The following is a 26,315-nucleotide window of genomic DNA, read 5'->3' as shown; positions in this document are numbered from 1 at the left end:
AATCTGGTTACATAAGGGTCCACTGCTGAGAGCGCGACCGCACACCCCAATACACATAATGAAAACCTGAAAAAAAAGGCCCAGCACACCTATAGTATTAAATAAATATGCAGGTGAACATACGTTGTGGCAATATATAAACATATACACTCCTCACCATTAATATTGAAAGACTAAAGCGGGCTTTACACGCTGCGACATCGCTAGGGGTGTTCGCTGCCGTAGCGAACAATATCGCAGCATCACACGCAATTACCTCTTCACCGACGTCGCTGTGGCCGCCGAACAATCTCTCCTTTAAGGGGGAGATTCGTTCGGCGTCACTAAGCGGCCGTCCAATAGAAGTGGAGGGGCGGAGATGAGCGGCCGGAACATCCCGCCCACCTCCTTCCTTCCTCATTACCGGCGGCCGCAGGTGCGGTGTTGTTCCTCATTCCTGCGGTGTCACACATAGCGATGTGTGCTGCCGCAGGAACGACGAACAACCTGCGTCCTGCAACAGCAACGATAATTGGGATTAGAAAGACACGTCAACGATCAATGATTAGGTGAGTAATTTTTATCGTTAACGGTCGTTCCTGCATTTGACACGCAACGACGTCGCTAACGAGGCCGAATGTGCGTCACGAATTCCGGGACCCCCAACGACATCTTGTTAGCGATGTTGTTGCGTGTAAAGCCCCCTTAAGAAGGAAAAGCCATAGAGTAATGGAAATCACAGGATCAATAGACATGTTAATAATATGTATTTTAAGAAATGGAAACTAAAGTTTTAAAATATCTTAATTTAGTGACAAGTATGAGCGCCATACTAACATGCATCGGTATGCTATCAATAAAGATATTAGTAGTTGTCTGAGGATTTTACTGCCACCCAAAATCATCTAGATCCGCTGCTGGCAGTTCCCTTTGCAATTGCTGACCAATCAGATCGCAGATGTACTGAATGGGAGACAAATAGTAATGAGCGAGCTTGCTCACCACTGCTCAATACTAGATGGAGGATCGGGGAGAGCGGGTGCGCTCTTTACTAGATCAAGTATAGTGAGTGTTTGAGCGCCATGCTCAAGTCCCAGCACCGTATATTTTGCGGCTGTTAGACAGCCATGTGGGGATTGCCTACCATACAGGATAATGCCGTAGCCAGGTTGGTAACTGGCATGACTATGTTTGGCTGGCTGCATCGCGTAGCTTAGATGAGAGACGTCATAGGCAGTGTTTAATTGCTATTACAGTAATTGTATACCGCTGCTGCACCATTAAAACAAAACACCTTTTTAGAGCTACATACTGTCCTTTCTCTAGTAAAAAGTTGTTGACACAGTTGTTTTTATCTCAATAAATTTGGTTGAAAGACATGAAGCAGAGCAAACTGGAAGTTGACCAAAGCAAAATAATGTCTCGCCTCCCTACATAATATACACTTACGCCCTGTAGAGAGTTTGGACTACGTCAGATTTGGTGGATTACTTCAGATCTTGATGTTTTTCTGAGAAAGCAAGTTGCGAAACGCGTGTCGGGGAGCTGTCTGTGTGGTCCACAGTGGCAATTGGTAAATAATAATCTTTAATTTATCTTACTGCTATACCTATCTGAATAATTTATGTTGTGACAGTGAAGACGATGATGGATGCAATCGATATGCTATTCAGTGGGTAATTGACATCAGATAACTTTTGTAATAGATTTATAGATTGTGTAAGCAACATGGATGGATTTTATGATTGAATTGATATATGTAGGTTGTTTGTATAATCTGTGATAGAGATGAAATGATTCTCTGATGCATTTCTGTAAAAAGGTTTTGTTTGCTTCATGATGATACTGATAGTTATACCTGATAGGGAAATGCTGCCATCTACTGAATACTATGTATTCTAGGATCGCTACTTCCAATAGGTGGCGCTGTGCTAGAGTTTGTCTCCTTTACTGGAGAGACAATTTGAATATTTCTTAGAGGGGCGTGGCAGCTATAAGTCCCCTTACCTGGCAGCCAGACTGGCTTGCAAAGTCTCCTTAAGGAGAATAGTGTTCCCCCGTGGTCCCCACATAGCTTTCTCATAAGCCAGATCAGACACCCCCATACTTTGCACTGACGAGGGGCAAGCACCCCGAAACACCGTGTCTGCAAATTGGGATTCTGATCTGGCTTATATATCCTGAGTCATATTGCAAAGGATTGTTGAAAATCCACTTGTGACTTTTAGGATCGCTACTTCCAATAGGTGGCGCTGTGCTAGAGTTTGTCTCCTTTACTGGAGAGACAATTTGAATACTATGTAGTAATGCACTGAATAATTCTGCAATACTTGTAATAGATTAATAGAATACAAGAACATCCAACTACCAAATAAAGTCTCTCTCATACGAGTTTAAGAGGGAAATATAAGGAATTTGTGGTGCATTTCTATATAAAGGCCCTTTGTCTTAAACAATAATTTAAGATTTCAGGGTGGGACATGGAAATTAATACATGTGAATATAATAACGGTTTAGACTAGCAACACACTGTATTAAACATATATAGCTGTAAATTATATCCCTTGCAGTGGATCAATTAGAATAGCATCTTTCTGACTGGGATTACATTACTCTGACATTAATCATAATATTTTACATTTTGTATGTATAAATTTCAATGAAAATGAATATATATTTGATTCTGACTGAGGTTCCTCTTGGTTATCTTCATGTTTTGGTTTTTTTTTAATTAAAGGGAAAGTGTTACTTTTTTATTTTTGTATTAATAATAGGGATTATGAAATTAAGTATTTTAAATACAAAATTAAATTCACTGATTATTTAGTTTATATTTAATTCTAGTTTTACTAAAGCACTGGGGGCTGCCATCTTGGATTTGCTGTGTGTATCGACAGTTACTCACCTCAAATATGGCAGCCCCTGTGCATAGAAGACCGTTGTTGGACTGCAACCCTATCTCCTGCACTGTGACTGCTTCCTGCCGTGACCTGGATGCGCCCCCTGGGCTATCCAGATCACAGCAGAGGGAGTAGATCAGCGCCATCTTTGTGGAGCTCACAGCTTATGCTGTGTGCTGCACTTTCCCCGTCACACGCCGGAATGTGTGAGTACCGGTGCCGGCCTGCTGCCGCTACCCTCACCCCTTCCTCCCTCGCCACTCTCACCCCCACCAACCCTCTTCCCCCGCTCTTTCCCCTCCGCCTTCGCTGTCTCCCCCTCACCGCCGCCCCTCCCCCCGCCGCTGCCTCCGCACTCCTGTGCTCACCTCGGGCCGCCGCTCCTACGAAATACAGCAGAGGACAGTATACAGCAGTGGACGATATACAGCAGAGCGCGGTATACAACAGGGTTCAGAATTCAGTGGCACATGGAATACAGCAGAGCACAGTATAAAGCAAAGCGCAGAATTCAGCGGAGAGCGGTATTCAGAGGAGCATGGAATACAGCAGAGCATGGTATACAGCGGTGTGGCGCCCCTGACCTGGTCAGGCATCACTGAGTACTGCACCCATGCTGGGGGCAGTACAATACAGGTAATCCAGAAGGCTGACCGAGGTGTGACTACACAGGCGCATAGTAATCAGGTCTCACACATCTACCTTTGATAGGGACACCTGAGGAATCCAGGAGGGGGCGTGGCCTCCATGTCCACTCAAGGGGTGTGGTAGAGAGCCTGGTTGCTAAGTTGTGTAGGCAGACAGAGTAGGAAGGAGTGAGCCGAGTCTGAAGTGGAGCTCAGGGAGAGCAGACGCAAAGAGGAGACCTGAGGCTGCCACTAGTCAGACAACGTACGCGCAGTGACTACCAACGGGGGAGATCGGTCACCTGGTAGTGCCACCCGAAATCCAAGGCTAGAGAGAGCAAAGGAGTGGCAGAGTAAAGGGGACTGCCAGGGAGGTACCAGGCCCGCAAGGGTAACAGGTCCCAGTGCAGAGATTCATCAAGTTTTCTCCTGCCAAACCTGCTGGTGGGGGCACTTTAGACCCATACCATACCACCAGAGAGTCCGCAACCACGTAGCAAAGAGAGGGCCCATAGTTCACAGGAGGCAAGCAGCCGGAGTGACCTGGTCCAGGTTACAAGCAAACAGGCCAAAAGAAGAGGAGAGAGGCTTCAGCAACTTCCCTGGGCGACCCCAGCAGGGCTTCAAGTAGGGGTCACCCCAAAACACACAGGGCTAGGAAGGCGAGTTGGTAGTCACCGTCATCAGCCAGCCGGAAGGATACCTGGTACCAGCCTGGTTCGTCCCAGCTACGCTCGGGTTACTCACCCTGCCATCAACTGTGAGTAAAAACCATGAAAGACTGCCTGGACTGTGTTTCAGTCATTCTTTGCCTTGTGGTTCCACACACTTACACAGGACCCTGGGGCTCGCCTCACTCTCGGGAGGCCACTTCAACTGACTGCACCCACCATCAGTCCCAGGCACCCCTTAATCTGCAGTGCCAGTCACCCTGACCGCAATACCGAGAGTGGCATCACGAAAATCTTAAATGAGCAACCTACCTGTGACCAGACTGTTCATCCCACGTGGAGTCCCTGAAGGTAATGCACCGACACAACACCTATGGGGCTTCACAGCGGCACACGGAATACAGCGGAGTGCGGTATATGGAGGAGCACGGAATACAGCGGAGCACAGTATACAGCGAAGCACGGAATACAGAGGAGAGCAGTATACGGGGGAGCATGGAATACAGCAGAATGCGGTATACAGTGGCACACGGAATACAGCACAGTATACTGCAGGGCGCAGAAAACAGCAGAGCACGGAATACAGCAGAGCGTGTGGCAGAGCATTGCGGGTGAGCGTACGTGCAGCAGAGCATTGCTGGTACGGGGTGTGCAGCTCTGCCATACTATGTACATACTATGACTAAGAAATCTCATGTTCAAAAAGCATAATAAGAATATTTATTCCCTGGGGATCCATTCCCTTTTTTCTTTTGTAATAATTTTAATTGACGTTTTCAATAAATATTGTTTTAAAAAAAAAAAACAACTAACTTTTTCTCCTCTGGATGCCATTGAGGGAAACTACATTTTGTCTGTGTGTAATTCTCAGTATCTGTATTATCTATAAATATAATTGCCTTATTCTGTCTATCTTGCTCCAATATGAGTCATTACAGTGACAACCGTCGCATTGGCCGCTCGGCCCGGCCATGCCCCCCACACGCATTGGCCGCTCGGCTCGGCCCGGCCACGCCCCTGCACACTCTGCCCGCTGGGCCACACCCCCCACTTGCTCTGTCTGCTGGGCCACACCCCCCGACGCTCGGCATGCTCGGCCACGCCCCCCACCCTCTGCCCGCTCGGCCATGCCCCCCACACGCTGTGCCCGCTCGGCCACGCCCCCCACACGCTGTGCCCGCTCGGCCACGCCCCCCACACGCTGTGCCCGCTCGGTCACGCCCCCCACACACTGTGCCCGCTCGGCCACACCCCCCACACACATTGGGCACCTATACACCTCTCCCCAGGAACACTCCACCTATTAGACACCATTGCATGACATCATAGCCATGTGACCAGTCCGTAACCAATGAGGTTATACAAAATTCACATGTGACTGGTTACATGGTTATGACATCATTGGAGGTCCTGTAAGTCAGTGCTGGTTACCGGCGTCACAGCAATGATCAAGCAGAAGCGGCAGGAGACAGATTCTGCAGGATGCGTCGTGGGACCTGTAAGTATAATGACAATGTTTATTATTAACGATATTCTTTATTTTACAGGCCCCCCCCCCCCGCCAAATCCCATAACTGTAAAGTCTAAACTCAGGGTTCAGACGCAAGATGGTGTTATCTCGATCCCGATCCCGACCATCAGGGGCATCGCCCATCACTAATTAATGGCTGATATGTAGGAAAACCTGTTGCTCTTTCTAACTTTATGTAATAAGGTGAATTGATGTCTTGTTTACTTACTCATACCTAATGGCTTTTTACCCTCAGATAAACCATCTTCTCAAGATTTCCGTAAAGAAAGGATACTTGAATTGCACAAACAAAGCAAAGATTCCTCGGAGAACGTCTGTGTCCTGACCCCACCATACCATGTGGTCAAGTCCACAAAATGTTTTAAAAAACAATCAAATATTGAAAAACACAAAAAGAGGTATAAAGAGCATATAGCAGTACCATGCAGTAAATGTGGAAAAGAACTTAAGACAACTGATGTTGGACAGATTGAGACAGATACTGACTCCACTGGGAGCAAAAAATTCTGTGAAAAATGTCTATTAGACCAAAGCGATGTGGAGAGGAAAAAGAGGCCATTTCCTTGTACGGAGTGTCATTGTAGTTTTTCTCATAAGGGACATCTTCAAAATCATCTCAGGATACATACCTTGTCTAAAATCTTCCCATGTTAAAAATGTGATAAATTTTTCCCTTCCAAGACTAGACAAGAGATTCTTATGAGAGTCCACACAGGAGAGAAACCTTGCCAATGTTCAGAATGTGGCAAGTGTTTTGTTAGTACTGGAAACCTACAGGCCCATTACAGAGTTCACACTGGTGAAAGACCCTTCCCTTGCACGGTGTTACAGAGGGCTGTCTGATAATAACCTAAAGGAGTATCAGACAGTCAGGGTCCACCGTGCAAAGACTCTGCTGCAGACTATGGCAGAGTGCAATACCTCTGTTAACTCACAGAAGGATATAATAAGTAAGTAAAGCAATTTCTCCCTTACTTGGGTGTGTGGAATGATCTCTGTTAATAATCACAGAGACAAAGGCAATGTGTGCGAAATGGCACCTACCTAGGTCCGCTCTTCTAGTGGTGCAAAAGAGACGAACAGCAGCGTAAGCCGCACAAAGCTCCTACCTGCGTTCGCTCCACTAGTGTGCGAGGACACGAACCACTAGATATGGCACCTGCCTAGGTCCGCTCTTCTAGTTGTGCAAAAGAGACGAACAGCAGCGTAAGCCGCACAAAGCTCCTACCTCTGTTCGCTCCCCTAGTGTGCGAGGATACGAACAACTGCCAGACGCAGTAAAAGGAACGTTACCCTAGCGGCAACGTCCACCTACGAGTCGAATCACAAGGCCCAGCCAGACCATGTGCCTCAGGCACCTGCCTATGTCCGCTCCCCTAAGAGGTAAGGATACGGACGGCAGCCGAAGCTGTAAGGTATAAGAACGCTACCCTGCCGGTAGCGCTCACCTAGCATAGACAGAGGAATGCCTAGAGGAACGCGCACAGAGCGTCTACTCTTATGCATGAACCAAGAGGACTGAGCACCATGCGGCGTGTGTCAGTGTCTTATATAGACTCTGTGCCTCATCCAAGATGGAGGACACCAGAGCCAATCCGCTGCCAGAACGACAGGAGTGACGTCATGCTGGCCTATCACCGAGCAAGGCGTCACAAGCACATGACCAGCGACCAATCGGCATAGAAGGTGTCAGAGACATGTGACCTCGTGTCAGCGATGATGTCACCCGCACATGTGCAATGGCTCCAAGATAGGACTTAGTCTCCAGCGCTCGCACATGTGCAGTAGCAAGAAATCTGGACTTAGTCTCCAGCACTCGCACATGTGCAGTAGCAAGAAATCTGGACTTAGTCTCCAGTGCTTGCAGCAACCGTAACAGTACCTCCCCCTCAAGGGCCCCCCTCCCGGCGACGCAGGTAATTGGCAACTAAGTCGGGAGCATGGACAGCCTCCTCAGGCTCCCAAGAGTGATGTTCCGGGCCGTAACCCTCCCAATCTATCAAGAAGAACCTGCGCCCTCTAACCATCTTAGAACCAACTATGGCTCGTACCTCATAGCTAGAGCGAGAGGAATCAGAGGCAGGAGAGTGCACCTCACGAGCGTGAGGTAAAATAGCCGGCTTTAGCAGTGAGACATGGAATTTGTCATGAATCCTAAGATGGACGGGTAACTTCAATTGGTAGACTACAGGATTTACCTGTCGAAGAACCTCATAAGGACCCAGGAAGCGAGGAGCAAATTTGACAGAGCTCACTCTAAGTCTCACGTGTTTTGCAGAGAGCCACACAAAGTCCCCTGGGGAAAAGACAGGAGCCGGGCGACGAAACCGATCGGACACCGTCTTCATACGGTCCTTAGCTGCTTGGATCGACTCTTGAGTGCGATCCCAAACCTCTCTGGCATTAGTTGCCCAGTCGGCCACAAGAGGAGGAGGTGCAGCAGCGGGAAACGGTACCGGTACCCTAGGGTGTTGCCCATTATTGAGTACGAACGGTGTCTGCCCAGTGGCCTCAGCCAGCGAATTGTTAAGGGCAAATTCTGCCCAGGGTAGGAGGGAGGACCAGTTATCGTGGTTCTCAGCAACAAAGTGTTGAAGGTATATAATCATAGATTGATTGGTACGCTCAACCAAACCATTGGTCTCCGGATGGAATGCCGAAGAGAGATTCAACTCAATTTGCAGAAGACTACAAAGATCTCGCCAGAAAAGGGAAGCAAATTGCGGGCCTCTATCACAAATGATACGATCTGGCATCCCGTGAAGCCTAAAGACATGCTTGAGGAATAGTTTGGCTAGTACCCTGGAAGATGGGATTCTCGATAACGGTACGAGATGAACCATCCGGGAGAAATGGTCCGTAATGACCCACACAAATCTATGTCCCTGTGAACATGGAAGATCACCCACAAAGTCCATGCCTACCACCTCCCATGGTCTATCTGGCACTGGTAAAGGATGCAAGAGCCCAGCAGGTCTCTGCCGTAATGGCCGGTTGCGAGCACACGAGTCGCATGAACCGACATATCTCTTGATGTGGCTGGCTCAGTGTGGCCACCAATACCACCTCTCCAGTAACTCTCGTGTCCGCCTAATACCAAAATGCCCACCCACCTTTGAGGTGTGGGCCCATGACAGTATATCATTCTGTCGATCAGGCGGAACAAAGGTCTTGCCCGGTGGGATTTGGTCTAACGTCACAGGGGAGAGCGTATGAAAAACCCTGGAGGGAAGGATAAGACGAGGTTCGTCAATCTCTTCCTGGGTAGAAAGCATAGAGTGAGACACGGCGTCTGCCTTGTTATTCTTACTCCCAGACAGATAGTTGATGGAGAAGTGAAAGCGGGAGAAAAACAAGGACCAGCGGGCTTGGCGAGGATTCAGACGCTGAGCGGTTTATAAGTACGTCAGATTCTTATGGTCTGTATAGACCTGGAAAGGATGTTTCGCTCCTTCCAGCAAGTGACGCCACTCCTCCAAGGCTAATCTCAAGGCGAGCACAGTTCCCTATCCCCAATGGTATAGTTTCTCTCTGCCGGTGAAAAGGTTTTAGCAAAGAAGAAACACGGCCTTTTTCTACCTGCACCGTTCTTTTGATACAAGACCGCACCAGCACCCACTGAAGAGGCATCAACCTCTAAGAGGAAGGGCTTACTCTCATCGGGTCCTTGAAGAACGGGAGCAGTTGAAAAGTGTCTTTTTACTGCCTCAAAAGCCTGAGATGTCTCAGTAGACCAGGCTTTTGGATTAGCACCTTTCTTAGTCAAGGCCACCAAAGGGGCCAACAAAGTAGAAAAATGGGGTATGAACTGCCTGTAATAATTTATGAATCCTAAGAAGCGTTGCACCGCCTTCAAGGAATGAGGTTCGGACCATTGCAGGACAGCAGAGAGCTTCGCAGGATCCATAGCCAGGCCCTCTTGTGAGATAATGTAACCCAAAAAAGGCAATGAGGACTGCTCGAATACACATTTCTCGAGTTTAGCAAACAATGAGTGCTCCCTTAAACGGGAAAGGACACGAACGACATCCTGACGATGAGTCTCCAGATCAGGAGAAAAAAATCAGGATGTCGTCCAGATACACCACTACTGAGGATAACAGTAAATCCCTGAACACATCGTTTACGAAGTCCTGAAATACTGCGGGTGCATTACATAACCCAAAAGGCATGACGAGGTATTCATAGTGACCGTCTCGGGTGTTAAAAGCGGTCTTCCATTCGTCACCCTTTCGAATTCGTACCAAGTTATACGCACCCCGCAGATCCAACTTCGTAAAAACTTGAGCTCCACTCAGTCTGTCAAAGAGCTCCGAAATTAAAGGTTATTGGTATTTGTTCTTTATTGTGATTTCGTTGAGACCCCTGTAATCTATGCAGGGACGAAAATCACCCTCTTTCTTCCGAACAAAGAAAAACCCAGCTCCCGCGGGAGAGACAGACTTACGAATGAACCCCTTCTCTAAACTCTCTCTTATATAGGTCGACATGGCCTCCGACTCAGGTATCGACAGAGGGTAAACCCTGCCTTTAGGTAGATCCGAACCTGGGATAAGGTCTATGGCACAGTCATACGGCCTATGGGGTGGAAGAACCTCAGCACCCTGTTTGGAGAGCACGTCAGCGAAATCCAGATAGGGTGTAGGTATGGAAGAGAGATCAGTAGATGCAACCGTAATGACCTTAGGTGGTAAGGGAAGACATCGGGACTGACATTTTGAACCCCAACTAATAATGCTGTCAGACTCCCAGTCAATGTGAGGAGCATGAGTCCGAAGCCATGGGAGACCCAGAAGGACGTCGTCTATACCCTCAGGCAAAACAAGAAAAGAAATCTCCTCTATGTGACCCTGAGACAGGGAAAGGCGCAAGGGAACTGTCCTCAATGTAATGGAGTCAGACAACATAGTTCCATTAACAACACGGACAGGAATAGGCGCCTCTAACATGATAGAGGGAATATTGTGTCCCTTTACAAATCCTGAAGACACAAAAGTCCCGTCAGCTCCGGAATCCACAAAAGCCATAATAGGCCATGTATTCTCAGATAACGAGAGCTGACCTGGGATACAAAACTTAGAGGGTGCAGAAGACGTCTCTAGTAACCCCCCTCTAATGGTTACTAGGCCAGGGAGTTTCCCTGACGACTAGGACACTTGTTGGCATAGTGCCCAGCCTGACGACATACGTAACATATAGGAGGACCAGACTTGCGTAGTCTGGAAGACGTATGACCTAACTCCATAGGAGTGGGAGATGTTTCAGATGCTGAGGAAGATGGTAGTGGACCCTCAACAACTGGAATAGCCCGATGCTTAGGGCGTGAGGAAGAGACCTCGAGTCTACGTTCCTTATGGCGTACATCGATCCTCGTTGCTACTGTGATCAAGTCCTCCAGAGAAGCAGGGACCTCACGAGTAGCAAGAGCATCCTTGACATAGCCTGCCAACCCTCTCCAGAAGATAGGAATCAACACCTTCTCTGGCCAATCTAGTTCTGCCACCAGAGTTCTAAAAGCAATGGCATAAGAACTAGTGGATAACGAACCCTGAGATAGATCTAACAGTCTCAGGGCCGCATCATGGGTAACCTGCGGACCCATGAATACCGCCTTAAGAGCATCAAGAAAGTCTTGATGTCTCAGAGTAACCACATCAGAGCGCTCCCATAGGGGAGTCGCCCATTCCAAGGCTTTGTCCTGAAGTAAGGAGATGATAAAGCCTACTCTGGACCTCTCCATAGAGAAGCGAGAAGAGTTGACCTCTAGGTGTATCTGACACTGACTAATGAAACCACGACATGATCTGGCATCGCCAGAATATCTGTTTGGCAGAGCAAGTCGAGGATCATGTGCAGATGTCACCATGGTCTGAGGTTTATCCTCTATACTCTTGAGCCATGACTCAAGTACTTGTATGTAACGGTGTAACTGCTGATATTCTGCCATAACTGCCAGACCCTTGGCTCAGTCCTAATGTTACGGGGGGCTGTCTGATAATAACCTAAAGGAGTATCAGACAGTCAGGGTCCACCGTGCAAAGACTCTGCTGCAGACTATGGCAGAGTGCAATACCTCTGTTAACTCACAGAAGGATATAATAAGTAAGTAAAGCAATTCCTCCCTTACTTGGGTGTGTGGAATGATCTCTGTTAATAATCACAGAGACAAAGGCAATGTATGCGAAATGGCACCTACCTAGGTCCGCTCTTCTAGTGGTGCAAAAGAGACGAACAGCAGCGTAAGCCGCACAAAGCTTCTACTTGCGTTCGCTCCACTAGTGTGCGAGGACAGGAACCACTAGATATGGCACCTGCCTAGGTCCGCTCTTCTAGTGGTGCAAAAGAGACGAACAGCAGCGTAAGCCGCACAAAGCTCCTACCTCTATTCGCTCCCCTAGTGTGCGAGGATACGAACAACTGCCAGACGCAGTAAAAGGAACGTTCCCCTAGCGGCAACGTCCACCTACGAGTCGAATCACAAAGCCCAGCCAGACCATGTGCTTCAGGCACCTGCCTATGTCCGCTCCCCTAAGAGGTAAGGATACGGATGGCAGCCGAAGCTGTAAGGTGTTAGGGCCAGGTGGACGGGCAGACCCAGGAGGTGGATCCACTGGGCCGAACTCCTTGATGAAGGCAAGGGGTCCGGTAGCCGGAGCACTACGGGTAGCAGGACAGTCCGTGCACAAGAGTGGAACGGAGAAGTCCCTGGGACCACGGAGTCACTGATGGTAGTCCGGGTGACGGAGCTCAGGTTCGGAGGCCGAGATGTTGTCAGGCAGGGTCCGGAATCGATGGAGCGAGAGGACGGGTCACCACAGGGATCAGAGATGGTACGGACTGACGGGATGGCAGATAGTCAGCGTTCGGGAATCGGCAGGACCGGATGGCGAGGCAGGAGCGGCTCTAGAAGAGAGCTAGGTAAGTATGGCACAGAGACACAAGGAGACCTGACTCCTAGCTTAGGAAACACGAAGAACAGGCCCCGCCCACTTCGACACTAAACCCCTTTATACCCTGTACCTGTGTGTTCAATTTCCTGTCAGTGGACGCTGGCCCTTAAGGAAAGGGTCAATGACCGCGCGCGCGCCCTAATGCGCATGCGCGAGGCCCGGGTGCCAGAAGCCAGGGCAGGGAGCGGTGAGCAGGAAGCAGGAGAGCCGGGCTGGGGCTGAGTAGCCGACGGGCGCCGGGAGCGGGGACCGGGCCGCCTGGAGACCGCAGGCAATGGAGGCTGGAGACCGGGGAGAGAAGCAGGGAAGCCGGGGAGCGTGGCAGGTGAGCCGGGGAGCAGAGCAGGGGACCCGGAGAGCGTGACAGTACCCCCCCCACGCCCCCCTCCCCGCAACCGGGACAGGAAGGCACGAATCAGGGGAGTACCCACATTCTCCCGGGGCTCCCAGGACCTATCCTCAGGGCCATACCCTGCCCAGTCTACCAGGAAGAACTGTCGGCCCCGTACGGTTTTCATGGCCACGATATCCCTTACCGCATAGATGTCATCATCGGCAATAGGAGGAGGAGCCGAACTGGCAGCAGCGGAGAAGGGACCAAGGACAACCGGCTTGAGCAGGGAGACGTGGAAGGAGTTGGGTATCCTCATCGTGGCCGGGAGCTGCAGTTTGTAGGAGACCTCATTGATCTTGCTGAGGACTTTAAACGGCCCGATGTAGCGAGGACCAGGCTTGTAGGATGGTAGCTTCAATCGGACGTACTTGGAAGCAAGCCAGACGAGATCTCCTGGAGAGAAACACGGAGGGTCCAGACGCCTCTTGTCTGCGTGTCTCTTCATCCGCAGGGAAGCACGTCCAAGGGACGCCTTGACAGAGTCCCAAATGGTTGCAAAGTCACGGGCTACAGCATCAGCAGCAGGGACATCCGAGGAAGAGGATACAGGTAATGGGACGGAAGGCTGAAGTCCGTAAACAACATGCAAGGGAGAGCTGGAGGAGGACTCACTGACGTGGTGGTTATGGGAGAATTCAGCCCAAGGAAGAAGCGTGGACCAGTCGTCATGATGGGCGTTGACGTAGTGACGTAAGAAGGAGGTCAAGATCTGATTGACTCGTTCCACTTGGCCATTCGACTGAGGATGGTAGGCTGAAGAAAAGTCCAGAGTCACTCCCAGATGTTTGCAGAGGGCCCTCCAGAAGCGGGAGGTGAACTGAGTTCCTCTGTCGGACACAATGTGTGATGGAAAACCATGCAAGCGGAAGATGTGTTGTATATAGGCTGCAGCGAGTTCCTGGGCAGAGGGCAGTCCAGCCATAGGGACGAAATGAGCCATTTTGGAGAACCGATCCACCACGACCCATATGACTGTGTGTCCGGAGGACAGTGGCAAGTCCGTAATAAAGTCCATCGCAATGTGTTGCCACGGAACTGAGGGTATAGGCAGAGGCAGAAGACGGCCATAAGGCAGATGTTTGGGCGTCTTGTTCCTGGCACAAGAGGAGCAGGCTGAGACAAAAGAAGCGACGTCCGTGCGAAGGGATGGCCACCAGTAATGACGTACGATCGTACTCCATGTTCTCTTCTGACCAGCATGGCCGGCTGTTTTCGAGGCATGGCCCCAGTGCAACACTTTTTGCCTGTCAGTCTCAGAGACATAGGTCTTCCCGGGCGGTATCTGGGCCAGGGTGACAGGGGCCACCGGAATGATCTTACTAGGACAGATGATGGGCTGGGATGTCTCCTCCTCCTGTTCCATGGGCAGGAATGACCTGGACAAAGCATCTGCGCGTACATTCTTGTCCGCAGGTCGGAAATGGAGCTGGAAATCGAACCTGGCAAAGAATAAGGACCACCTGGCTTGCCGTGGGTTCAGTCGCTGAGCAGACCGCAGGTATTCCAGGTTCTTGTGGTCCGTGTAAATGATCACGGGGTACACTGCTCCCTCTAGAAGGTAGCGCCATTCCTCCAGAGCCAGTTTGACTGCCAATAGATCTCGGTCACCGATGGTGTAGTTGCGTTCAGGCGCTGAGAAGCTCTTGGAGAAGAAACCGCAAGTCACCATCTTCCCGGAGGAGGACTTCTGCATGAGCACTGCTCCGGCTCCCGAGGAGGAGGCATCCACCTCCAAGGTGAACTGTCGGTTTAACTCCGGACGGTGGAGCACAGGGGAGGAAGCAAATGCCCGTTTCAGAGAGCCAAACGCGGCGTCGGCCGCAGGTGACCAGTCCTGTGGATTAGCCCCCTTCTTGGTCAAGGCGGAGAGAGGAGCAGTCAGAGCCGAGAAGTGAGGGATGAACTGGCGGTAATAGTTTGCGAATCCCAGAAAGCGTTGGATTGCCTTCAGTCCAGAAGGAGGGGGCAGTTGAGAATGGAAGAGACCTTCTGCGGATCCATCTGCAGTCCGGTATCGGAGATTACGTAACCCAGGAAGGGAAGAGAAGACTGCTCGAAGACACACTTCTCGTACTTGGCGTACAGACGATTTTCCCTCAGTCGTTGTAGTACCAGCTGCACGTTCTCTCTGTGGGTTTGGAGGTCCGGAGAAAAGACCAGGATGTCATCAAGATACACCACCACACAGATGTAGAGAAGGTCCCGGAACACGTCGTTCACCAATTCTTGAAAGACTGCTGGTGCGTTACACAGGCCGAAGGGCATCACACAGTATTCATAGTGCCCATCACGGGTATTGAACGCGGTCTTCCATTCGTCCCCAGAGCGGATGCGGACCAAGTTGTAGGCACCCTGAAGATCCAACTTGGTAAACACACGAGCTCCTCTAAGCCGATCAAACAATTCGGGGATGAGCGGCAGGGGGTATTTATTTTTCACGGTGATTTGGTTCAATCCCCGGTAGTCAATGCATGGGCGTAGGTCGCCCTCTTTCTTCTTAACGAAGAAGAAGCCTGCTCCAGCAGGAGAGGAGGATCTCCGAATTAATCCCCTTGCCAGGTTCTCTGTGATGTAGGTAGACATGGCCCTTGTTTCGGCAGGAGGCAGCGGATATATCCGTCCTCGAGGTGGTGTAGTTCCCGGGAGCAGGTCGATGGCACAATCGTAAGGACGATGTGGCGGCAGTACCTCTGACTCCTTTTTATCAAAGACGTCCGCGAAGGACCAATAGGCCGAGGGCAGTGCCGGTAGGGACTCTGGAACCGGAGGTCGTCAGATGGGTTGTATAGTCTTCAGACAGTTCTCGTGGCAAGAGGAGCCCCATCGGGTGATTTCACCAGTACCCCAGCTGACTGAGGGTTCGTGTGTCCGTAAGCAGGGGAGTCCCAGCAGGATTTGATGGGACATGTGTGGGAGGACATAGAGAGCGATGTTCTCGGTGTGCAGGGCACCGATACGCAGTTCCACCGGCTTGGTGATCCACGAGATGGTGTCAGAGAGGGGTCTCCCATCCACAGAGGCAATCACTAGGGGTTTGTCGAGTGGAGTAACAGGCACCTGGTACTTGTCCACCGTGGCTTGCTGGATGAAATTGCCTGCTGCCCCGGAATCGAGGTATGCCTCGGCCGTGAACCGCGCCTCTCCCGTTGTCACTTGAACTGTCCACGTAACCGGGTCTGAGAGAGTCCCAGCACCTAGGGTGGCCTCTCCTACCAACCCTAGGCTTTGGAGTTTCCCGGCCTCTCTGGACAGGAGCGTAGAAGGTGTGTGCCCTCTCCGCAGTAGAAGCAGAGGCCCTTGGCGAGTCGTTCTGCTCGGCGTTCTTCAGACTGCCGCAAACGGTCGATCTGCATGGGCTCGTGGACGGAGACACCAGATGATGTTGACTGAAGTACGGCGGGCTTCTGCGGAGAGGAATGCCGTATCGGACGTCTCTCACGGGACACCTCTTTGGATCGTTCCTGAAAACGAAGATCCACTCGAGTTGCTAGCGTAATCAGGGCATCCAGGGTAGACGGCACATCACTACCAGACAGCTCATCTTTAATTCGACCCGAGAGGCCTTCCCAGAAGGCGGCGGTTAGAGCCTCATTGTTCCACCCGAGTTCCGAGGCCAAGGTGCGAAAACGGATGGCATATTGACCCACCGTCAGAGTCCCCTGACGTAACCGGAGGAGAGATGAGGCAGACGCGGAGGCGCGTCCGGGCTCATCAAAGGTGCCACGAAATGCCTGCAGGAACTCCTGGATGTTAGTGGTCACAGGGTCCTCCTTCTCCCACAAGGGGTTCATCCACGCCAGTGCCTCACCCTCTAGATGGGACATCATGAACGCGACCTTGGCTTGGTCGGAGGCAAACAAATGCGGCAGTTGCGTGAAATGGAAAGAGCATTGGTTTATGAATCCCCTGCAGGTCTTGGGATCTCCGGCGTACCGGGGTGGTGAGGCCAGACGAAGCCTGGAAGCATCCGAGGAGGCTGCCACGGGAGCTGGGGCCGTGGATCGTCCAGTGGAAGCTCGAGATGCCGAAGATGTAACCGACGCTTGTAGCGTGTTCAGGCGGGCGTCCACGGAAGACATAAAGTTCAGCATACGGGTCTGGGTCTCACGCTGGCGTGTGAGTTCCTCCTGCAAGGCCGCTAGTGCTTCGGCGGGATCCATGGCCTGTTCTTACTGTTAGGGCCAGGTGGACGGGCAGACCCAGGAGGTGGATCCACTGGGCCGAACTCCTTGATGAAGGCAAGGGGTCCGGTAGCCGGAGCACTACGGGTAGCAGGACAGTCCGTGCACAAGAGTGGAATGGAGAAGTCCCTGGGACCACGGAGTCACTGATGGTAGTCCGGGTGACGGAGCTCAGGTTCGGAGGCCGAGATGTTGTCAGGCAGGGTCCGGAACCGATGGAGCGAGAGGACGGGTCACCACAGGGATCAGAGATGGTACGGACTGACGGGATGGCAGATAGTCAGCGTTCGGGAATCGGCAGGACCGGATGGCGAGGCAGGAGCGGCTCTAGAAGAGAGATAGGTAAGTATGGCACAGAGACACAAGGAGACCTGACTCCTAGCTTAGGAAACACGAAGAACAGGCCCCGCCCACTTGGACACTAAACCCCTTTATACCCTGTACCTGTGTGTTCAATTTCCTGTCAGTGGACGCTGGCCCTTTAAGAAAGGGTCAATGACCGCGCGCGCGCCCTAATGCGCATGCGCGAGGCCCGGGTGCCAGAAGCCAGGGCAGGGAGCGGTGAGCAGGAAGCAGGAGAGCCGGGCTGGGGCTGAGTAGCCGACGGGCGCCGGGAGCGGGGACCGGGCCGCCTGGAGACCGCAGGCAATGGAGGCTGGAGACCGGGGAGAGAAGCAGGGAAGCCGGGGAGCGTGGCAGGTGAGCCGGGGAGCAGAGCAGGGGACCCGGAGAGCGTGACATAAGGTATAAGAACGCTACCCTGCCGGTAGCGCTCACCTAGCATAGACAGAGGAATACCTAGAGGAACGCGCACAGAGCGTCTACTCTTATGCATGAACCAAGAGGACTGAGCACCATGCGGCGTGTGTCAGGGTCTTATATAGACTCTGTGCCTCATCCAAGATGGAGGACACCAGAGCCAATCCGCTGCCAGAATGACAGGAGTGACGTCATGCTGGCCTATCACCGAGCAAGGCGTCACAAGCACATGACCAGCGACCAATCGGCATAGAAGGTGTCAGAGACATGTGACCTCGTGTCAGCGATGATGTCACCCGCACATGTGCAATGGCTCCAAGATAGGACTTAGTCTCCAGCGCTCGCACATGTGCAGTAGCAAGAAATCTGGACTTAGTCTCCAGCGCTCGCACATGTGCAGTAGCAAGAAATCTGGACTTAGTCTCCAGCGCTCGCACATGTGCAGTAGCAAGAAATCTGGACTTAGTCTCCAGTGCTCGCACATGTGCAGTAGCAAGAAATCTGGACATAGTCTCCAGTGCTCGCAGCAACCGTAACATCCGCTCTTCTAGTGGTGCAAAAGAGACGAACAGCAGCGTAAGCCGCACAAAGCTCCTACCTGCGTTCGCTCCACTAGTGTGTGAGGACACGAACCACTAGATATGGCACCTGCCTAGGTCCGCTCTTCTAGTGGTGCAAAAGAGACGAACAGCAGCGTAAGCCGCACAAAGCTCCTACCTCTGTTCGCTCCCCTAGTGTGCGAGGATACGAACAACTGCCAGACGCAGTAAAAGGAACGTTCCCCTAGCGGCAACGTCCACCTACGAGTCGAATCACAAAGCCCAGCCAGACCATGTGCCTCAGGCACCTGCCTATGTCCGCTCCCCTAAGAGGTAAGGATACGGACGGCAGCCGAAGCTGTAAGGTATAAGAACGCTACCCTGCCGGTAGCGCTCACCTAGCATAGACAGAGGAATGCCTAGAGGAACGCGCACAGAGCGTCTACTCTTATGCATGAACCAAGAGGACTGAGCACCATGCGGCATGTGTCAGGGTCTTATATAGACTCTGTGCCTCATCCAAGATGGAGGGCACCAGAGCCAATCCGCTGCCAGAACGACAGGAGTGACGTCATGCTGGCCTATCACCGAGCAAGGCGTCACAAGCACATGACCAGCGACCAATCGGCATAGAAGGTGTCAGAGACATGTGACCTCGTGTCAGCGATGATGTCACCCGCACATGTGCAATGGCTCCAAGATAGGACTAAGGGGCACTTTGCACACTGCGACATCGCAGGTGCGATGTCGGTGGGGTCAAATTGAAAATGACGCACTTCCGGCATCGCATGCGACATCGCAGTGTGTAAAGGCTGGATGATACGATTAACGAGCGCAAAAGCGTCGTAATCGTATCATCGGTGCAGCGTCGGCGTAATCCATGATTACGCTGACGCGACGGTCCGATGTTGTACCTCGCTCCTGCGGCTGCACACATCGCTGTGTGTGAAGTCGCAGGAGCGAGGAACGTCTCCTACCGGCCTCACTGCGGCTTCCGTAGGATATGCGGAAGGAAGGAGGTGGGCAGGATGTTGACATCCTGCTCATCTCCGCCCCTCCGCTCTGATTGGCCGCCTGCCGTGTGACGTCGCAGTGACGCCGCACGACCCGCCCCCTTAACAAGGAGGCGGGTCGCCGGCCACAGGGACGTCGCACGGCAGGTGAGTGTGTGTGTGAAGCTGGCGTAGCGATAACTTTCGCTACGCCAGCTATCACCACATATCGCTGCTGCGACGGGGGCGGGGACTATCACACTCGGCATCGCAGCATCGGGCTGCGATGTCGCAGTGTGCAAAGTGCCCCTTAGTCTCCGGCGCTCGCACATGTGCAGTAGCAAGAAATCTGGATTTAGTCTCCAGCGCTCGCACATGTGCAGTAGCAAGAAATCTGGAAATAGTCTCCAGTGCTCGCAGCAACCGTAACACACGGAATGTGACAAGACATTTAGGTATAAATCACACCTTGTTACCCATCAAAGATTTCATACAGGACAAACACTGCTGTGTCCTGAGTGTGGAAAATGCTTTGTCTACCAGTCACATTTTGAGAAACATCTCCGAAGTCACACAGGGGAGAAACCATTTGAGTGTCCAGAATGTGGAAAATCTTTTACTAAAAATTCCTATCTTATAGACCATGTGATGATTCACACAGGAGTGTCCTTTAAGGTACCGTCACACTAAGCAACTTACCAGCGATCCCAACAACGATAGGGATCGCTGGTAAGTTGCTAGGAGGTTGCTGGTGAGATGTCACACTGCAACGCTCCAGCGATCCCACCAGCAACCTGACCTGGCAGGGATCGCTGGAGCGTCGCTACACAAGTTGCTGGTGAGCTCACCAGCAACCAGTGACCAGCCCCCAGCGCCGCGTGGAAGATGCTGCGCTTGGTAACTAAGGTAAATATCGGGTAACCAACCCGATATTTACCTTGGTTACCACCGCACGTGCAGAGAGCAGGGAGCAGCGCACACTGAGCGCTGGCTCCCTGCTCTCCTAGTTACAGCACACATCGGGTTAATTACCCGATGTGTGCTGCAGCTAAATGTGCACAGAGCAGGGAGCAGAGCACACTGAGCGTTGGCTCCTTGCTCTCCTAGTTACAGCACACATCGGGTTAATTACCCGATGTGTGCTGCAGCTAAATGTGCACAGAGCAGGGAGCAGCGCACACTGCATAGCGCTGGCTCCCTGCTCTCCTAGTTACAGCACACATCGGGTTAATTAACCCGATGTGTGCTGCAGCTACATGTGCACAGAGCAGGAGCCGGCAGCACAGGCAGTGAGAGCGGCGGAGGCTGGTATCAAAGGTAAATATCGGGTAACCAAGGACAGGGCTTCTTGGTTACCCGATGTTTACATTGGTTACCAGCCTCCGCAGAAGCCGGCTCCTGCTGCCTGCACATTTAGTTGTTGCTGTCTCGCTGTCACACACAGCGATCTGTGCTTCACAGCGGGACAGCAACAACTAAAAAATGGCCCAGGACATTCAGCAACAACCAACGACCTCACAGCAGGGGCCAGGTTGTTGCTGGATGTCACACTAAGCAACATCGCTAGCAACGTCACAAAAGTTGTTCGTTCGCAGCGATGTTGCTAGCGATGTTGCTTAGTGTGACGGGGCCTTTAAGTGTGAAGAATGTAGCAAGTCTTTTCCTTATCTCACTAATCTTGTGAGACATCAGAGATCTCATGCTGAGAAGAAGCCATTTTCATACCTCCCAACCGTCCCGGATACAGCGGGACAGTCCCTCTTCTGAGCCTTTGATCCCGGCTCCCGCCCGTGAGGCTGTTTATCCCGGGCTCCACCCACCCACTGTAGCCCCGCCTCGCTGTTTCTCCCTTCTATTCATTACAGAGCCGACCGCGCACCTACTCCTGTGACTGCTGCTGAGGTATGAATCACCCCCTGCAGCAGAGCGATCCCCCTGCAGCAGAGCGACCCCCCCTCCCCCAGAGCCGACCCCCCCCAGTCCCGGAGCCTGCGTTTGTCTGCAGCTGTTCTCTGATTCCCCGTGTGCGGCTTCTCACTGCTGCAGACACACGGGAATCAGGAAGCTGAGGAGACCGTGCAATCAGCACTTCTCTCTCCTGCAGATAGCAGTGACAATAACCTATGCAGAGTGACATCTGCAGGCTTCTATTAGCTTACCGATCAGTGGTCTCCTGCCTGTGGAGCAGAGCTGCTGGGTCCTAGCTTCCCAACAACTTCAGCTCTGCTTTATCCTGGCTGCCCTACCAGTTAAAGGGAACATGTCAGCAGAAATTTCACAATAAAAGTAATAGATTCCCCTCTCCAGCTCCTGGGCTGCTTCTAGAAAGGTTCCTGTTGTTATTGTGCCCCCTTTGAGACCTACAAAAATACTTTATGAAGTCTTACCTTTTTGTATGCAAATGTGTTTTTATGGTCACGGGGGCGGGCTGTCTGGCGTCCGTTATTCCCCCTCCTGCCGCTTTACGCAGTCCCCCATTGCTCATTTACATACACAAGAACGCCTTCCTCATGTAACTGTCCTCCCGAAGATTTGCGCATGTGAACGCTTTTTCAGGTGATTGCGCAGGCATGAGATTATGGGCGGCGCTGTGATTGTCATCAACAGCGTTAACCAAGTACCCGCCCATAATCTCGTGCCCGCACTTTTCCCTCTGACTCCACCGTTATGCGCAAGTGCTGGCCATATGAACCATGTTACCTATTACTGCTTGCACAAGATTATGGGCAGGTACTTGGATGACTTTGCTGATGACAATCACAGCGCCGCCCATAATCTCGCGCCCATGGTAATAGGTAACGTGGTTCATATGGCCAGTGCTTGCGCATAACGGTGGAGGCAGAGTGAGAAGCGCGGGCACAAGATTATGGGCAGGTACTTGGATGACGCTGCTGATGACAATCACAGCGCCGCCCATAATCTCGCGCCCATGGTAATAGGTAACGTGGTTCATATGGCCAGTGCTTGCGCATAACGGTGGAGGCAGAGTGAGAAGTGCGGGCACGAGATTATGGGCAGGTACTTGGATGACGCTGCTGATGACAATCACAGCGCCGCCCATAATCTCGCGCCTGCGCAATCACCTCAAAAGCGTTCACACTTTGCACAGTGCTCAGTCCCGCGAGAGTGGCACTGGGCATGCACAAAACTTCAGGAGGACAGTTACATGAGGAAGGCGTCCTCATGTATGGAAATGAGCAATGGGGGACGGCGTACAGCGGCAGGAGGGGGAATAACGGACGCCAGGCAGCCCGCCCCCGTGACCATAAAAACAGATTTGCATACAAAAAGGTAAGACTTCATAAAGTATTTTTTTAGGTCTCAAAGTGGGCACAATAACAACAGGAACCTTTCTAGAATGCAGCCCAGGAGCTGCAGAGGGGAATCTTTTATTTTTTTTGCTAAATTTCTGGTGACAGTTTCCCTTTAAAGGGAACCTGTCAGGTGCAATCTGCACTCAGAGCCAGGAGCAGTTCTGGGTGTATATTGCTAATCCCTCCCTAACTGTCCCTGTATACACTAGCATAGATAAAGGCATCTATAGAAAAAGTATTTTTAAAGAGCTTATATCTTATGCTAATTAGCGCGGGGACTAGTCCCAAGGGCGTTACTTCACTTGGCTAGTCGGCTCACATAGCGTATTAGTACTCACACAGGGGCGTAATAACATGCTAACATGCTATGCGAGCCGACTAGCCAAGTGAAGTAACGCCCTTCGGACTAGTCCCCGCGCTCATTAGCATAAGATATAAGATCTTTAAAAATATTTGTTCTTGATCTCTTTATCTATGCTAGTGTATACAGGGACGGTTAGGCAGGGATTAGCAATATGTGCCCAGAACTGCTCCTGGCTCTGAGTGCATATTGCACCTGACAGGTTCACTTTAAAGGGAACCTGTCACCAGATTTGGGGCCTATAAGCTGCGGCCACCACCAGCGGGATCTTATGTACACATTCTAACATGCTGCATACCTCCCAACCGTCCCGGATACAGCGGGACTTTCACGCTTTACGTTGTTTGTCCCGTTGCCACGGGCGGGACGGCCGGCTCCCGGGCTCCGCCCACCCACTCTCTCTCCGCCTCCCTGCTTTTCCCTCCTACCATCCTAGTAGACGTGGCATAGAGAGGAGCGCTGCCTGTGCTGCTGCTGGTACAGTAAACTAATCTCCCCAGCGCTGATTTCCCTCCCTCCCCCCTCACCCCCGGCCGGAGCCTGTCTGTGCGGTCGGCCGGCCGCCTGTCTGTGCGGTCGGCCGGCCGCCTGTCTGTGCGGTCGGCCCGCCACCTGTCTGTGCGGGCGCCCCCCTGCCGCCTGTCTGTGCGGGCGCCACCCGCCGCCTGTCTGTGCGGGCGCCCCCCGCCGCCTGTCTGTGCGGGCGCCCCCCTGCCGCCTGTCTGTGCGGGCGCCCCCCTGCCGCCTGTCTGTGCGGGCGCCCCCCTGCCGCCTGTCTGTGCGGGCGCCCCCCTGCCGCCTGTCTGTGCGGGCGCCCCCCGCCGCCTGTCTGTGCGGGCGGCCCGCCGCCTCATTGTGCGGGCAGCCGGCCGCCTCTCTGTGCGGGCGGCTGGCCGCCTCTCTGTGCGGGCGGCCCGCCGCCTGTCTGTGAAGGCGGCCGGCCGCCTGTCTGTGAAGGCGACCGGCCGCCTCACTGTGCGGGCGACCGGCCGCCTCACTGTGGCTGCCTGCGTGTCCGTGCTGGAGGCCCGCCGGCTGCCTGCGTGTCCGTGCTGGAGGCCCGCCGGCTGCCTGCGTGTCCGTGCTGGAGGCCCGCCGGCTGCCTGCGTGTCCGTGCTGGAGGCCCGCCGGCTGCCTGCGTGTTTGTGCTGGAGGCCCGCCGGCTGCCTGCGTGTCCGTGCTGGAGGCCCGCCGGCTGCCTGCGTGTCCGTGCTGGAGGCCCGCCGGCTGCCTGCGTGTCCGTGCTGGAGGCCCGCCGGCTGCCTGCGTGTCCGTGCTGGAGGCCCGCCGGCTGCCTGCGTGTCCGTGCTGGAGGCCCGCCGGCTGCCTGCGTGTCCGTGCTGGAGGCCCGCCGGCTGCCTGCGTGTCCGTGCTGGAGGCCCGCCGGCTGCCTGCGTGTCCGTGCTGGAGGCCCGCCGGCTGCCTGCGTGTCCGTGCTGGAGGCCCGCCGGCTGCCTGCGTGTCCGTGCTGGAGGCCCGCCGGCTGCCTGCGTGTCCGTGCTGGAGGCCCGCCGGCTGCCTGCGTGTCCGTGCTGGAGGCCCGCCGGCTGCCTGCGTGTCCGTGCTGGAGGCCCGCCGGCTGCCTGCGTGTCCGTGCTGGAGGCCCGCCGGCTGCCTGCGTGTTTGTGCTGAATGGGTGTGGATGGGGAGTGGATATGGGCGTGACTGTGAAATGGGTGTGGTTAGGGGGCGTGGCCTAAAAATTTGCCGCGGCGCGCTACGCGCGCCGCAAACTTTGTCCCTCTTTTCCTTCTTTAAAAGTTGGGAGGTATGCATTTTATTGTCCTGAATGTGGAAAAGGTTTTTTACACAGCACACAATTAACTGAACATAAGATGAGCCACACAGGAGAGAAGCCATACTCCTGTCCAGAATGTGGGAAATCTTTTATCTCCTTGAAATACATTCTCAGGCATCAGGAGATGCATGCTAAACAGAAACATAAATAGTGGGTAACGCTATGATCATGACCATATCCACTGTTCATTTGCGCTAGATTCTATAACCTATGTCATTTGATATACTGTGAAAATTCAACAGCTAACATTACTTTATTATCTATTGAATGGTCTTGAATTTATATCTCAGAGATTTCGGAGAAAAATGATTATTCTCATGGTGACCATGCCTAGTTTCCTATTACAGGCAGCTGAATGAGAGGGCTTTGGATCACCTCCTAGTATAATAAAATCTGTTAACATTTCAAAGATTTATTTTTTTTAAATATAAGACAGATTAGGATCAAAAGAGAGAAGTATATTTATTCCTCTTAAAGATGGCAGTTTTAGATACTGGGACTGGCAAGAATGGTGTCATGTATTGAGCTAAGAGTGTTGTCCAAGCCTTTAACATTGATGACGTATCTCTCGGATAGCTCATCAATTTCTGATCGGTGGGGATGCAACACTGGCACCTCTGCTGATCAGCTGTTCCTGGTGCAGCTGTCCAGAACTACTAAGTTGTGGAGCTTCAAATTACAGCTCTGTTAACTGTATAGTGGCCATGGCTTTGACCATTGATGTTCAGTACCTGGCTGCGGCCACTTTTCCATCGACGAAGTTGTGGAGCTCTGCAACTGAGTACTTCTGACTGGTGGCAGCATCGGGAACAGCTGATTGGCAGGGGTGTCAGGTGTTACTCCCCCCACCAATCAGATTTTTATGAGCTATCTCTTTAATGTTGATTAATCTCAATATTATTAATTAACTTTTTAGAAATGATTAGATTGTTCAACATTAATACATTTTTTTCCTTGGTGTCGTCAACTGATGCTCAGAGGATATCCAAGAAATAAAGACATTTGTTTTTACTATCAGACTGAGGGCTCTTTTCCACTTGCGTACCGATTCCGATGCAAGAGCATGGGAAGTGATATGCTAATGACCCTCTGCTGCGGGTGTCAGCTGAGGGTCATGCGACTGTGATACGATATTGCGATCACATCACAAGAGCGGAGAAGATGCAGGGAGCACTTTCTCCCCATCTCCTCCGCTGTTTGTCTCTGCGTGCACCGCAGACAGGGCTCAAATGAACGGAGGTTAGAGATGGGATCCAGGCTTAGTTCTAATTAAAACCTAGCTAAGAAATCTGGTTGTATAAAGATGCACTGCTGAGAGTG

The 26,315-nt window shown here is 52.2% G+C and overlaps 1 pseudogene; it reads left to right on the top strand.

Moving 5' to 3' along the window:
- The first annotated feature begins 757 nt into the window (after positions 1–757).
- LOC142312720 (uncharacterized) lies at positions 758–25,146 on the top strand (annotated as a pseudogene).
- Positions 25,147–26,315: the final 1,169 nt, after the last annotated feature.

This window comes from Anomaloglossus baeobatrachus, chromosome 5 (assembly GCF_048569485.1).
Source record: "Anomaloglossus baeobatrachus isolate aAnoBae1 chromosome 5, aAnoBae1.hap1, whole genome shotgun sequence".
NCBI lineage: Eukaryota > Metazoa > Chordata > Amphibia > Anura > Aromobatidae > Anomaloglossus > Anomaloglossus baeobatrachus.
This window is presented reverse-complemented; position numbering and strand designations above follow the sequence as displayed.